The 17,014-nt window shown below is 36.8% G+C and overlaps 1 pseudogene; it reads left to right on the plus strand.

Moving 5' to 3' along the window:
• The first annotated feature begins 12,288 nt into the window (after positions 1–12,288).
• On the plus strand, positions 12,289–15,951 carry LOC129517019 (cleavage and polyadenylation specificity factor subunit 5-like; annotated as a pseudogene).
• The last annotated feature ends 1,063 nt before the right edge of the window (positions 15,952–17,014 follow it).

Below are 17,014 nucleotides of genomic sequence, written 5' to 3' on the forward strand. Positions count from 1 at the left end.
GATTGATATAAAATGATGCTGAATTATGAAATCCAGTGAGAACAAGATGGATTTTTTTTTCATTCATGCTGTGACCAGGATTTTTTTTTTCTAAATATACATAACTAAGGATTATGGAAAAGGTAGGGGTGGTTACAGAGAGACATAGAGAAAAGGAAGGGGGGGAAAAGGGCAGAAACATCATAGTAACTTCCAGCTGCTTCAAATTCCTTGGAAAGAGGTTTGGTACAAATTCTATCAAGAAAAATAGGTGCATTCAATACCTTTAGATACATTTTGTGTCGACCCAGTTAATATGTCAAAATGTTCTGCTTTAAGCAAGAAGACAGAAAAGCTTTTGCCACACCACAAAGGGGCATCTTAATCCCATCACTCCTTTGTCACTCTCCAAGCAAATAGCATTATGTAAGCATCTGATTTGCATCGGTGGGATGGCCTTGATTTCTGAGAAGCCTGCTTGCAATTCAATAAGCTCCATGCACAATGTTGCCTTTCATGTGATTCCTTATGGTGTGTTTGATAATGATCATAATACTCTTTTCCCCAACGGAGAAAACTGAGGCAATGGTTGCAAAAGCAAACTTTGTCTCTGTGCGAGTTAGGGGGTATATGAAGACTAAGAGAGAGATAAGTCTTCATATTTTATGATTTCTGACCTGGATTATGAAAGTTTACAAGAGGTCATAAAGTCACAGAGAGGCAAGGGTGAATTGATGGCTTAGAAATGAAGACGGGCTGTTTGAAAAGGAAAAGGAAAAGGAGAAAATAGGAGAGAGGGGGAAAGAGATGAAGAGAGAGAAAGAAGAGACAGAGACAAGCAGTTGACAGAGAGAGAGAGGAGACAGTCGTAGAGAGAGACAGAGAGAAGACAAAGGAAAAATAGAAGTTGCTTAGCTAGGTCGAGAGGTAGAAGAGCAATTTTGCAACCGTTGAGGTCAAAAGTTCATATGAAATTCATCAAATGCTCATTTCCCTAATTCATTCCTTCTCAGCTTTTTGAATATGCTGGTTGTGCCACAGGATCTTGTAAAGCCTGGGGTTTTCTTTCTATTTCCTACTTTGAATAGTTAAATAGCAACTACCTCCTTTATAGTCCTGTAAATCTTAATTTTGTTTCCATCTGAGTTGAGCTGTTAAAAAGTTAATAATCTAGAGCTGTTTCCTGCTTTGGCTTGCATATTTTTTCACAGAAAGAAAATGTTTGATGTACTTCTTAATGCGATAGACATGGCTCTGGGTCACTAACTTGGACCTTCTGCATAGGGTGGCCACAGTGTTAGAAGCAATGTCCAAACACAGATGTATCTGCAAATGTGACAGAAATGTGGAGAGATACTACTGGGGGGAGTGGGGGGATAAGGAGAAATGACACAAACAATGGCTGTCAACGGCAAGGACCTTGAGAATGAGGTTCGTACATCTTATAGCCATCACCACAAAATCAGGTACAGGACAATGCACAGAAAAGATTCTCCATGTTCCTCATCATTGACTCAAAGTCATGAACTCATTGCCTTGGTGCCTGTAATAAAAACAAGAACAAAACAAAGTTCCTAATCTCAGGTTGTGTAAAGTCAAGCAGGGATGACACAGGTAAACCAGCAGAAGTAACATAAATATCTCTAAGACATTGTCCTCATATAATGTTTATGTTCCCAATTTGTTGCAAATGGCATACAGTATTTTGGAAATAGGAAAATTATATAGAGTTTCTCAGCTTGACGTTAACATTTTGAGCCAGATAGCTCTTTGTGAAGTGGGCTGTTCTCCAGTGTCTTGTAGGATGATTAGCAGCAGCCTAGACTTCTATGCACTAGATGCCAGTAGCAACCCACCCCCAGTTGTAATAACCAAAAATGTCCTCAGACATTGCCAAATGTTCCCCTAGGGGACAAAATGCCCCCAGTTGAAAAACATTGCTGCAGAGCCTTCGGTTCTTCCTTTCCTTTTTTTCTTTTTTTCTGATGACTTTTTGGATTTTTGCAGTGTCAGCCTTTGTTATCTTTTATCATAGATGCAGTAAAAGTGGCAAACTCCTGGATTTCCTCTGAACCTATTCATTCCTTCTTCCACAGTAGAGGAGCCCATGGTAACTCCATTAGAGATGACAGTCCCAGCTTCCTTTGCAGGTAGATGTAGCCATGTGACTTCATTTAGTAACTAAGTAAGCTCTTAGTGACACTTGTAAGCACTGGCATTGAAATAAAGAGCAAACAAACTCTTTTCTACTTATCCTTCCTTTTGACTGTGATCGGGAACCTGGATAGGAGTGACCCAGCTTCAACAATGCAAGAAAGATAACACCCTAGAATACTTAAGCCCCTGTGTCTTGGTGTCTCTTTGTCATAGAAACTTTCTGATCCGATCTGTTAGAATTCTGATAGCTGTAGAATACATGGATGATTCCTTGCACATATATATTTTATACGCATGTGCGTGTGCACACTTATGATCAGTGTGCAGAATTCTGGTTAAGCAAGACATTTAAGAAGAGCAAAACATATACGTGAGTTCATGTCCATATAGGAATATTTCTTAAAAAGCTATAGAAACCTAGATGATGGAGTAATTAATTCTGCCAATGGAGCTTCTGGGCCATAGGTGATGAATAAATTTGTCAGAAAGATGAATGAACCAATGAAAGACTGTTCTCTGGTTTCACAACTCCAAAGGCTCTCATCTACAAAGAGACGGTGGTAGCTATGCAGACAGACGGCTGCAGTGACATTGTTTTAGGGAAAGCACTTAGCTGCACTCTCACTTCACATCAGGATGGTCACCAGACTTCTGGAAGTGACGGGTGCTTTAGCCTAGACAACTGACACCTGAAAACTGGATGTTTTGACTATAAGAGCTCTATGTTTCTCTCGCCATGTGTAGAAAGTCCCTGAAAAAGACGTTAACAAAATTTGATGGTACTTTTAATGATGCATCTTTCCATGTCCTCTTCCTCTGTTTTCCAGTGATTGGGATCGTCTGTCACATGGGCTGTCCTCTCTGAATTAGATGTTCTGCTCTAAACACTAACATAGCCATCCAGCAAAACAAACTAACATTTGAAATTATACTTATTTAAAAGGTACATGATGGGGCCACATGGGTGGCTCAGCAGTTGAGCATCTGCTTTTGGCTCAGGTCATGATCCCGGGGTCCTGGGATAGAGTCCCACGTCAGGCTTCTCCCTCTGCCTATGTCTCTGCCTCTCTCGCTCTGTGTCTCTCATGAATGAATAAATAAGATCTTTAAAATAAATAAATAAATAAATAAATAAATAAATAAATAAATAAATAAATAAATGGTGCATGATGATTCAAATAAGTTTTCTTAAACTAAACTCAAACTGTCTCATGAAAATCATTATGCATTGTCCTGCTTACTTGCGTAATTGAAAGACTTAGCTATATGAAAAAGGAATTGAGTTGTCCTGGCACCATTTTTTTTCCCCTAGAATTTGCATTCTCTCAAATGGAAAAAAAACTGTATCATATTTTTAGGGTGGGTCACAATTACATCTCACTATAGTGAATTCCAGCATTTCTTGTACACTAATAAATCAGTGAAATTTCTCATGAAACCTTACCACACTCATTTTTCACCCCATTTTTCAAATATATTTGGTGTTTTTTCTGTGCACTATACTCAAAACTTCTTACATCCTTGAATTTATATAATATTCTGATGGATCCTGGTATCGACGCTTCTTATCTATTATTTTATTTTTACTGTACACACTGAATCTCTTTGGAAAAAAAAATTAAGAAGTTTGATTCCCTTCCCCACCCCCACACTCTCAAAAAAAGTTTTTCTCTGTTCTTTTTTCCCAGTTTGAGAGTGGCAAGAGATCCATTCTCTTCATTTAATCCTTTCTTCTAGCAGCAACTCAATAATGTTAATTCTTTGCTTTGAAGATACCATGTGTTCCTGTTTCATCCACATTAACTCTTTCATGGATATTTCATAACAAAGTGGTAACACTCTAGAGAGTTTAATTGTGAAAGGTGTCAGTAATTTTTTCTTAAAAAATTTAATTTTGAAAGTCTGCTAAAATATTTAGTAAGCCCTTGCAAATGCAATATTGATGCTAACTACCCAGATGTAGCCCAGACTTCACAGGTTAAAGGAACACTTCCTGGTAAGACTGCCCTTATTCCAGAAAAGTGAATTATAAGTTTAGGGATAACCAGACTATCCACATTTCTGATCAACTACCTTCCAATTTGGGGATTTCCACTATCCCTTCAGAAGCAATAATTCACTGGAATGACTCACAGAACTTAGGAAAATGTATATGTGTGTATATATATATGTGTGTGTATATATATATATACACACACACACACACACACACACACATTATATATGTATAATTATAGTGTAATTACACTTCTATCATAATTAATGAATACAAATCTGAACCAGCCAGAGAGAGACACCTAGGGCAGGACTTGCGAGGGTCCCAAATGTGAGGTTCCTTTCTTTTCAGGAGACATCACCCTCCTGGCCCATGGATGGATTATTACCAACCAGCGAAGTTCACCAGAATGCCAGAGTCCAGAGTTTTTATTGGGGTTTCATTATGTGGGCATGATTAATTGATTCACTGACCACAGGATTGAATTCATTCTCCAGTTTCTACTTACTCCCTGGAGGTCAGAGGACAGGAGATATCTTGTGACTCAAAGCTCCAACCTTCTAATCACATGGTCAGTTTTTCTGGCCCCCATCCTGAAACTATCGAGGGACTCTCCATGAAGGGACCTACCTTATTTGTATAAATGAAGTGGCCCCAGGGGCTCACCATGAAAAACAAAGGTAGTCCTACCCCTCAGGAAATTGCAAGGATTTTGTCTCCCAGGAAGCTGGGACAAAGATGAGACAAATTCTTTATTATACAACAGACTTCTTTTCTAAAACGAACTCCATTGTATATATATATATATATATATATATATATTTTTTTTTTTTACCAAAATATTCACAAAGATAGTTTAATGCTTTTTATCTACTACTAATCTTTTCAGGAACATGAACGTAAAAGAAATTTGGGGTAAGGGGAAAGACCAAGAATAGATTGTACATGTTAGGGTCAGCTTTGGGCAAAATTGTGAAACAGTTGAACATTAAGATATTAGAAATTGAAAGGATTTCAGAAATTCTCTACTTTTAGGCTATTATTATTATTTACTTTTTGTAGGAAAAAATATGTGTGGAGAATTAAGTGATTTGTCCTAGGTAAGAGAGAAAATTAACTCTCAAAAAGGAATCAAGATTCAAATCTGCCAGCTCTTTCCATGGTACCACTCAAGTATTTTTCTGGAGCCAGCTCCAGCTCTTTATTCAGGGCCCATACCTCCTACTTTGTCTCCCTGCCTTCTTTCTATCCCCACCTCTTGGGAGACTTGATGATACTAAGCTTCCTTCTTTCCCCACTGTTCTCTTCTACCTCTTTCTCTTTATTCCTTTGCAACTCCAGGGGGGCTAAAAACTGAGCCATAAATTCTCTTTCCTGCAAGTTCTGATCTCTGAAAGCTGGCAAGGGCAGGAATGTGCTAATTAACTCATTTACATCTCTCCCAGGTAACATGGTACCTTAATCAGTTTCTTAAAATTAACCTTCTAGATTGGTGTTAATGAAGAGGATTTCAGAAAGGAGGCCCTTAGCACTTTTGTATATACAGGTGGTCTTATATGCCACAGGAGGCAGGATCTGAGAAAATAAGAAGGGACTCTCTTTTTACAGATTGGGTGGTTCACTGGGTGTGCTACTTAATGTGGTAGGAGAAAGAATCAGAAAAGAAGTGCCTGCTGCTTGATCCTCTCATGGTATGCTTCCTCTTCTCCCAGAGTAATCTTTCTACAATGGAAATCCAATGCGAAACACAGAGTTGAGGGACTGTCAGTGCCTCTTCATAGCCTTCAGTCCACTTAGCTTTGCATGCGATGGTTTTCTTGATCTGGCTCCTGTCTCCCTTTCCGCCTAATCTCTAGCCACTCCAACTAATACCACTTTGTACCTATCGGTCATATTACGCTACTGCTTGCCTTCCACATGCTGTTCCTTCTGCCTGGAATTCCCTTCTGCTAAGCCTCCTGGACCTCTTTAATGCATACAGGTATCTCCTTGAAAAAGAGGCATAAAATGACCTTTCTTTTAGTATTTCCCTAATACTCAGATTTGATTAAGGTGTCCCTCTTCTAGTCTCTTTCAGAAACTTCTGAGTTAGTACTTTTCATACTGTAATCTTTATTAAGTGTTATCTGCCTTTCTCAAATGGATTATGAATTCCCAAAACACAAGAACGTTGTGCTTGACTTTGTATCTTCAGAACCTGGCCTATGGCATGAGCTAAATTGATGTTTGGTGAATGAACGGATGTATGCATAAACAATACATACCATTATTCCTCCACCTTTATCTTTCCTAGAAAATTATGAAAAAATGTTTGAGATGTAGACATTTAAAAATAATATCTACTTTAGGCTTTGGAAGAATCAGTAACTTTAATAAAACTGTGTGTGTGTGTGTGTGTGTGTGTGTGTGTGTGTGTGTAAAATTTCTCTCTCAATTCCCCAGTGTTCACAGGATATTATTTTGAAATCGCATTTCACATCATGAATTTTTTCCAAGAGAATGTGTTATGATCTTTGTTTTCAAATATAAACAGTAGCGTTTCAGGGCTCTGCTGAAAGGTAAATGTTAGAAATTCTCATTCTTTGCAATGGTAAATATTTCAAAAGAACTGAAAGAGCAATATTCCCAGCTGCATCCACAATTGCCATAGCCACTATTATATTTTGACAAAATACCCATGGAATTTTGGCAGTTTCTTTTACAAATATCATAAGATTGTATTTTTTCCAACTTTTAAAGGGCAGTGTTTTCTCCTGGCTTCTGCTGTCAGGTCATTGTCTTCTTACCGTAAACCTGTTTCATAATTTACTCAATTCTGTACTGTTCATAGAGAGTGTAAACAAAAGTCTAAGTTCATAGCATTGTAAATTCTCCAAAATCAAAGATAAGCATCTACTGACAAAGCGGTGGGATAGCAGACTTCCGGCCATTCTAAAAGTCACCATTGTTACTCATCCTCACTTCCACAAGACTGGAGCGCTTTGCTTGGATTTTTATTTAAAAGAATATAAATAATGGATGAGTTAGTTGAAGTGACTAAGGTATTATGTAATACCTAGCTCTTCCAAAAATGACATTTCAAAGACAAGAGCTTATATTCAGACTGAGAATTTTATATAATGTGAAATGTTTGTATGTATGAATGGACAAAGGGATAGCAATTGATTTTTAAAATATGGATCATAAAAATTCACATTCAATGATATAGCAGAATGCAATTATTTATGTCAGCTATTTTGGCTTTGCTTTTCAGATGTTGGCATCAAAATGTTTAATGATATTTGAACTATTTGTTTTTGGATTGATTTTTATACTATTTTCACAGATTCACAGGTAGTACCTTTTAAAAGTTTGGGCTTCCACTTTTGTATACACATATGTACTTTCTCTGATTTTACATATCAAGCAGACTTCTGTGGCTCCTGTAATAATGTTGGCAAAATTTACTTGGGCTATTGTGAAATTAGCACAAAGAGGAAAATAAATAAATAAAAAAAAACAAATAATGTTGCATGATATACTCCATGGAATCCTTAAGAGTTGAGAAACAGTGTAGTTTCCCTTAGCAAGATCTAAGGATCTAAGAATAGTTCTATTTTTTGAATTAATTAAGTAGAATTTTATATTTTAGGGAGGGGGAGAAGAGGACTTAAATATAAGCTCAGTAGCACAATTTTGGTATATTTTAGATAATTTTTTTAAAAATTAAACTCACGGTGCCAGGGTGGCTCAGTTGGTTGAGCATCCCGCTCTTCATTTCAGCTCAAGTCATGATCTCAGGGTCCTGGGATCAAGCCACCTGTTGGGCTTGCGTTCAGCAGGGAGTCTACTTGAGGATTTCTCTCCCTCTCCCTCTGCCCCTCCTCCCTGCCACCTCCCCAGCCCCCGCTCACTCTCTCTCACAAATATATAAATAAATCTGTAAGAAGATTAAACTCAACACTAAAAATGTTTTTTTCTTTTAAGATTGAAATCTCAAATTTTAGAATATTGTAGCAAATAGTCGTTGACTTAAATATATGCACAATTAAGACAATTTAAACATTAACCACACTGTCTTAACATAGAATATTCACAGTCTTGGGTAAAGCTGCCAAAGTAAAATAGTATATTGGTATAGTATTTGGATTCATATTGTCATCTTTTGCTGTATAGCCCAGGAGAAATATTTTTGCAAAGTGAGCTCAAAGCTCACTGTGAACTGACACTTGGGATATACTTTGGAAAATGGCTGGTGAATCATCATTTTCTATTGAATATGGGGTTTTTTTTCTTGATAAGCACATTTCTACTGTTTATGTAGTCTATTAGAACAATTGAGTAATGAATCTGATATTCTGATATGGTCATTAAAATTGCTAAAATTTAGGTAATGTTGACCAGGTATGGCAATAATACTAGTAATTGTTGTTGTTGTTGTTGTTGTTATTTTGGTAAAGGTAATGCATTCTTTTGGGGAAAAAATGATTATTGTTTCTCGGTAGGTCTTCTTGTGGGTCCAACTATGCACCCAGGTTTACTCATGCAATTCAATTAAATTTGAGGGAGGGAGGGAGGAATATATATTCAAAGAATACTTGAATAATGCATTTTCCTGTTCATGTTGATGCCTAAGAGACATTTAAAACACACACTGGCTGGTTTTCAGGACTTACAGTAACTTAATTCAAATATCTTGCTGATCCTAAGGGTGGACTCCAAGCAGGCTATAAATGGCAATGAACACTAAAAGTAGTTCTGCGGTATACTGCCAATGGAGTGTTTTGTAAAAAGTCCCCTTTTCCTATGAATGTTCTAATGTAAAAAGGTTGCAGACCACACTGAGATTGTAGAGGTCAACAAGGTTAGGAACACTGAGCTCTGCCAGTGACTTGCTGTGTGGTCTCCAGAAAAGATATTTAAACTTCCAGGGTTTCCACTGCCCCATGTATGGAAGAGAAATAATAACACTTAAATATTTCTCAGAGCACTGCCGTAATTAATTCTTCTGAAATGCTTTGAAATAAGCATCAAAGAGATTCACTTATGTGCTTCAGCTTTTGATTTTATTTGTTAATGAGGGAGAACATATTTTGCATGGTGAAAAAAAAATTCTTGACAATACAAATGGTAAAATTCTTTGCATTATATTAATTTTTTTTCTACATGATTTCATTAAGATCCTGAGAGAAATGGGAAAGGTCCTTTCCATTTCATGTGAATGTCCAGAGGTGGTGACCTCCATCCTATAGCCACAACCACTGCCAAATAAGCATCAGGCACTACAGATGCAAGATTACACAATGACGCATATTTGGGAAGTTTTTATCTTAAAAGCTTTCCTGATATTACTTAGGGTTGATAACATTATTCGATTGACTAAAATGTGCCAGTTAAGATATCTTCAATAGAAAATAATGGAAAATTCATACTGACTTCAACAATGAAAGACATGCTTATTTAATGGCAAAGATCAGAGGTGATAAATGGTAGTAATCGCTTTTCACTAGGCTATGCTATAGAAATAATTCCAAAATGCAATAGCTTACAACAAAGGTTTCTTTGAAGCAGTCTACTTCTCTACAAGTGTCTACTTTATCCTGGTATGCAGGCTGAAAGAACAATCTCCACCTAGGAGCTCTCAGGGAATAATATAAAGAGAAATGGCACAACTGTATACTGACTTTTAAAGTGTCTTCTCAGAAATCACATGCATTTTTCCAACTCACAAAACAGGTCTCATGGCAAAGGCTGATGTCAAGGGGGTAGGTAAATACAATTCTTAGAGGGATGGGCAGTGAATATTCTGGAATAATAATGCAACCTACCACTTAGAATAAGGTTCAGAGACAATTTGATGAGGGCCCAGCTCCATTTCCCTGAGTCACTCCCTTGCTTCCTTATTGGCCTTGAATTCAACTTATCTTCCTTCATGTTAGTAAACTGACCATCATTCTAGGTCTCCTATCTGGAAATCATCCATCAAAAGAAGAAAACTCTTTTTCCAACCATCATAAAAAAGGTGTGGGTTTCATTTTGTTAGGCCCACTTAAGTCACAGTGTTCACCCCAGAAATCACCACTGGCCAGGGAAGGCCAGACATTTAGAAGTCTAAAACCTAGGACTGAGATCATTAGGTGACTTAGACTAACAGCACCCCGACTGGGAGTATTTTACTTGGTAAAGAAACAGAATTCACAGAAAATTGTTACAAAAAGAGGATTCAATACCAATAGAATAAAATTAATCTTGGTTTGAATCCAAATCCTCTACTTCGTAGCCATGTGATCTTCAGCAAGTTACTCACTTTGCTAGCTACAGTCTCCAATCTTAAAAAAAAAAAAAGAGAGTAATGGGTTTATAAGGATTTTGGCAAAAATTCAGTGAGCTAATGCATATACGTAAAGGTGTTGCCTAGTATAGAGTAATGACTAATTAACGTTTGGTGTTGTATAAAGTGTTACAAGAGTTTTGAGATGGTAGAGATCGCAGCTCAAGGGATTGGAAAGTTTTTGTGGAGAATGTGGCATTAAGTTTGATTTTAACAACCGCATAAAATTTCCACGTTAGAAATCTCTAGAAGATAACAGGCAAGCATTCAAGCCTACTGGATTGTGTCCAGCAAAGGTGCGGAGGCGGGAAATCGTAAGGCACACTCAGAAAATGGAAACGAGGCAAGTGAGTTCTATGACAGTTCTCATTCACATCTTCCCCACTCCACCACCATATCTTCTTCTATTTCCATCCCAAGACTGCAATGATCTTTTTACCTCATCAGCTATGTTATTTATACCTGTGAGCACCTCCGCTCCAGCTTTCTCTGATTTTTCCTCTATGAAGAACTTCTACATTCACCCTTTTCACAAATGCTTGCTTATTCAAGCAGGACATTTTCAGTATTTTTATCTACTTTGCCATGCTGTTATCCATCTTATTTGTATGTTAATATTTCATAATTTCTAACACACTCTGGGCATGAATAAAAAATATATACCTTTATTTAAAATGTGTGTAATTATACTTTTTGCTGACTTGAGGGGAAAAAAATAACTTTCAAGTGGAATTAATTTTATCCCCAAATAGGCAATTAATAATGTATATTATGTACATTATGTAGAGGATTCCTCATTTAGAGAATGACACAAGATTCATTTTTTTCTAATTAAATTGTACATTGTTCAAAATTGTGTGTGCATTATTTATCGCTATGCCTGATTTCAAATGAGAAGAATTAAATAAATACCCACAGCACTAGTTTTGATTTCCTTTAACAAACTCAGTCTTTACATGCTTAACACGAGCAGGATACATTAGGAGCCAGCTGATGCCACAGACCATTTCATCATCAAAATATCAAATTCAACATTTCCAAAGCCCCCAATATAGCATATGTCATTTCAGTTGCTTGTCTTCAGAGATTCCTTTTTTCAAAACTTTATAATAAATTTTTCATTCTTTTGTTAGAAATGTATTTTTTTAAGATTTTATTTGTATTTATTTATCTGAGAGAGAGAGAGAGAGAGAGAGAGAGAGAGAGTAAACAGGGGAAACGAGCAGAGAAAGGGAGAGCAGACTCCCCTTGAGTATAGACTCTGACACTGGGCGGATGTCACTACAGAGATCATGACCTGAGCCTAAATCAAGAGTCTAGAGTCTGATGCTTAACCAACTGAGCCACGCGGGTGCCATGAAATGTATCAAAAGTTTTGCTGGTGATCTGAAAGGCTTTGCATAGTAAATGGAACATGTTGAACTTAATGTGAAAAATCGGGTCAAAATCTTTGAAAACAGTCATGATAATCACAGCTAAAAATAAATTAGGGGGAAAAAAGACAAAAAAAAAGAGGGTAAATTTTTTAAATAAAACATAGCAGTCATACATTGAATTCTGGTATTGTTCTCCTCGGTTTGTTTGTGTGCTTGCAGACAATTTTTAACCACCACCAAGTATTCAGTTGTGTTGCAATTATTGCATCAGTTAGTGAAGGACAAAGAATTTCTGGCATAATTCTGGTGTGATTCTACAATTGAAGAGACATTGAAAGGGGCTTCACAGAGACCAGATTGAACGTAAGCTCTGTCTTAATAAAAGTTAATAGGCCAGGCATGTCTGTATGCTGATAAAATATCTCTGGATTATTTCATGCCACAGAATATCTCTCCTTTGTCTTCCTAGTATGACAGTCTTGAATAAAAGTCAAAGGTTTTTAATCAAACCAGTTAGTGCCACCTATACAACATGAATCTGGTATAAAAAGATGTTCAGGGATTATTTGAATCCAAATAAACAAGAAGTTTGGGCCATTTGACCAGTCTTGTAGAGCTCTGATTTGCATCACAATAACCTCAAGGTTAATTGGTTTTCATCTTAATTCAGATCCCATCACCCAGTACCACCAAAAACAAAATATCAAAATGAATTGATAAAATAGAAAAATTTATTACTGGGCATTCTGAATGGTCTTTGAAGTATAAAGAAGCAGAAGACCTCAGATATATAGCATTTTATTTATCAAGCTTAAAATTGGAATGGGGAAAAAAAAAGAAAAAAAATTGGAATGGAGAGGAAGACAATCAGGTTCCTAAATGTAAATTTCAATTTTAAAAAGCCGAAAAAAAATGAGTAAACATATGCAATAAGAAGTTAATCTATCTATAGGAAGGATACAATGACATGGACTTGCAGAGGGAGAAACAGTAAAAAATCCTTTAAAATGACAAAGAGCATTCATAGACCTATGTATAAAAAACATGTTCTTGTCCTGAAAGTCTCTATTTCTCTGCCGAATGCTGTCCTTATTGACCGCACTCAATTATATAAATGGCTGAGTAGAACCTGCAGAAACCTCTAGTATAACTAACTTCCTGCCAGCTAATCTTCCCTTTCTTTTGAGGACTAAATGGAATCACAAATATACAATCGCTTTGTGAATGGTCATACACCAAGCAAATTTAACTTGTTTTGCCTTGTGGCAGGCCACTGCTAAGTGATTTCAGAAGGGCAAGATGAAACAAATTCGGTTTATATCATGATTTCCCTCCAGACAACTCTTGGGATGATTGTAAGCATATATACATATAGCCCCCTATCAAATGGGAGAGAATATTCCATTTTTTCAAATAAAAATCCCCTTAAGCACATGATTACTTCACTTGTCAATTCCTTGGATTTATTTGTTTGTTTTTCCTTATCAAAGAGGTCAGTTTTGCAAATTGTGCTGCAGATATAGATACAGCATGGTTTTGAGTGCAGGTAAAAGTAAATTACCTGGTTGGTTTCCAGGATCTTGTAGATGCCCATCATTTTATTGTCAGCAGTGCTGAGAGCTCATTTCATTGGGGAATCTTCCATAATGGCTACTTTCCACACCTGCTTTTTGTGAAGTTGTTCAGAAGAATCATTTCATGGGTGTCCTGTAGTGCTTTTTTCCTTCCCCTTTCAACTGGTTACCTTTTACCCTGGAACTCATCCAAGTACTTTTCCACCCACTCATCATAACACTGTGCACCCCCCTCCCCCCAGCCTGGCATTTCACTCAGAGAAAGCTTAATGCCATCTGCAAACTGGGAAATTCAATTTAGAGCAGTTGAGAAAATGTGAAATATAATTGATCTTAGCATCTTTTCAGTACAACTCAGCTCTTAACCAGTTTATGTCTGAATTAATGCTATGGAAAACCTAGGTAATAGAGTGTTGTGGGTTTCCCCCCACAGTACAGCATCAAGCAACCATGCTTTATACATTGTAAATTGATTAGTTTTTAAAATAACTATAACACATTTCATTCTTTCAAAATATTTGATAATGAAATACCATATATTGAAGACTTACTGAGAGCTAGAAACAGTGTCTAATATTCTGTCACTACAGAGGTGACTAATTTTGCTTTACTCTTAAGAAGTAGGTTAGAAATGGTCTTCTGTTCCTTACTTGGCACAGAAAATTAGGAAAAGGGATGAAACAACAATTTGAATCAGTTGCCTGAGTACTTACCAGTTACCAATTAGCACGACTCTGAGTACAGTTTTTAAAATGCGTTCAACAAAAGTGGTGTCGCTCCAATATTTTAGCAGTCACATAGTCTTTTTAAAAATAAATCTGATGCACAAGAGATTAAAATTTCCTTTTATCCTATAATGATTCTTTATCTCTTTCTTTTTCTTCATTGACAGTAACAATGAGCATACATTATAAACATTCAAACAGCATGGAAATGCACAACATGAAAAGAAGTGAAAATCCTGTTTGACAAACACAAAACTTTCAGACAGTAATTTAGGTGACTGCTGAAGTCAAATCAGCCTTGGCATTCGATTTATTTTTGTAATTTACTGGGTTGTTTAGAAAATAGAACATGTTAACTCTTACAAACAGGAAGATACAACCTTGCATTTGTATTTGTGTATATGTATGTGTGCAGACATGTACAGATGTGAGTCATTAAAAAAAATAGCACACAGCCATAACCATCTAAATCAGGTACACATGTTTGCAAGTTCAAATATAGTCCCAGAGATGGTAATGAAGATTTTTATATGAAGGCCTGGCCCAAAATGAATTAACCTGGCAAGGAAAGTCAATATGCTGGTGGTCTGAATTGTGTTAAAGTTTAGTATATAACACATCTGAATGTGTATCTTAACAATTTATTACAGTTAAAATATTAAATTGGAATCAAATGTCAGTGTACCTCTCAAGACACCTTGAAGACTTAAGTTTCCATAGAAAAATTTTTGAAAATCGCCTCTCACAATATCACGTCTACAGCAAACCTCCTTTGTTTAAGAACTGTAATCCTTTCTAGTTTCTGCCTAATGTATAGATCTTCACATCAGATAGTTGGCAAGCATCAAGGAAGTCCGATACATACGAAATCTTTCTCATACACACGCACTTCTCTAAGCAATCTATAGCCAATATCTACCCTAAAGAATAGATATTTTACTTATATCAACTATATTTTGATTATGGAGTTATAGAGAATATGGATAACTCCCAAGATTGGCTATACCAAAGGGAAGAGTATCATGTGGAACAGTTTGTATGAAACAAAGAATATGGTTAAAATTGGAGGTAGATAGATGTTAATGGCTGATGGGAATGTAAATAGCTTCTACCTGCACAGGGAAAGTCTCCCTGCCTGCCTCACTTCCTCTTGCCTCCAGTACTTGAGCTTGCCAGCAAACTAGCTGGCCCTGGGGAGGGGGTGGAGGTTGGTCAACTAGGTCGGCGGCAAGTCCATCCAGCAGACCAAGCCCCTCACCCTGGAGCACACCCTCAACCTGTACCCTCTTACCAATTATACTTTTGATACACAAGAGGCCCTCTATGAGAAGGACAGCTCAGTTGCAGCCAGATTTCAGCACATGAGGGAGGAATTTGATAAAATTGGAATGAAAAAAACTGTAGAAGGGGTTCTGAGGATACAGGAGCACCAGCTGGGAACAGCTTTCTTCAAATCACCTGGTGGTGAACTTAACCCAGGAGAAGATGAAGTTGAAGGACTAAAATGCTTAATGATGGAGATACGGGGTGGTCAAGATGGAATCCTGCAAGACTGGGTCATTGAAGACTGCATTGGTAACTAGTGGAGACCAAATTTTGAACCTCCTCAGTATCCATATATTCCTGCACATATCACAAAACCTAAGGAACTTAAGAAGTTGTTTTTGGTTCACCTCCAAGAGAAAGCCTGGTTTGCAGTCCTTTAAAATTACTAGCTTGTAGCTGGTTTGAATTATATGACATTGCTTGAATTATATGATAATGCACCAGGATATGGACCCATCTTTCTAGTTCCCCTTAGCTTCTGAGCAGGTTCAATTTTATATACAATTGAATTCCAGTACAGCAGAGAAGTAAAAGACGCCATCTCTGTGAGCACCGCTATACAAGAGTAGACTAAACACGGTAGAAAAATTTTTTGGTTTTTATGCCTTTCCCAATCCCTAGGTTGCTACCTACTTTTTATTGTTTGACTGACAAGGTTAATATGAAGAACTGGATAGTGGTGTAAACGAATGTGATGATGTTTAATTTACTTTTGGTTCTACTCAAACTTTTTTGTACAATATTAAAGAATATGAACTTAATAGAAAAAGTTGGGTGTAGATAGCATGTAAAACATGTGGTGAGATTAGGATTACTGTTTAATATTTAGTCCTTGGCAATGGTACCCAAGGTGTCAATCTTTTCTTTTTTCCATAAATATATTTATTTAGTGGAAGAGAATGCTCAATTAGGGACTGTATCATCAAAAATCTTACACAAATACGTTATTTTAAGGGAGGTCTTAAATCATAAACTTAGATTCAGTGGCTAGCAGATTTTCCTGTAAGTTTGTTTGTTTGTTTTATTCTTCTTGTGGCTTGAATTCTAAACTATGAATAAACCCTGGAACTGAGCCTCTACTTTTGCTACTTGATTAAGTAAGACCTGGCTAAGAAGCTGTATTTGTGCAGATAATGTAGAGGTATGTTAAAATATAAAAGGTATACCAAGTTCTTCATATTTTTTAAACATCGTCCTTACAGCAGTTGAGGGATTTAATTATGTCTTTTTGAATCCTGTTGTATTTTCTCTTATTAACCTTCGTTCAACTTTTATTATCCATTTCTGTGACTGCACAAGATGAACTGAAAAGCTGAAAAACACCAGGCACATAAGGAATCAATTTAACTTGGGTCCCAGTTAAGAATGAAGAAAGATCTTGGTTCTGTGCCATACACAAAGGCGAGGGGCAGCATTTTGTCTTGGTTTTGTGCTACTTAATATACCACCTGAAACACTCTTTTCAAACGATGGTATTCAACGTGGGTTTTCCAGCTTGCCGGAGTTCCATGGAAATCCTCCACAGCCATCTACATAATACAAATACGGGTAACAAAGGGGAAGAAGGGCTG

The sequence above is a fragment of the Nyctereutes procyonoides genome, unplaced genomic scaffold (genome assembly GCF_905146905.1).
Source record: "Nyctereutes procyonoides isolate TBG_1078 unplaced genomic scaffold, NYPRO_anot_genome, whole genome shotgun sequence".
NCBI lineage: Eukaryota > Metazoa > Chordata > Mammalia > Carnivora > Canidae > Nyctereutes > Nyctereutes procyonoides.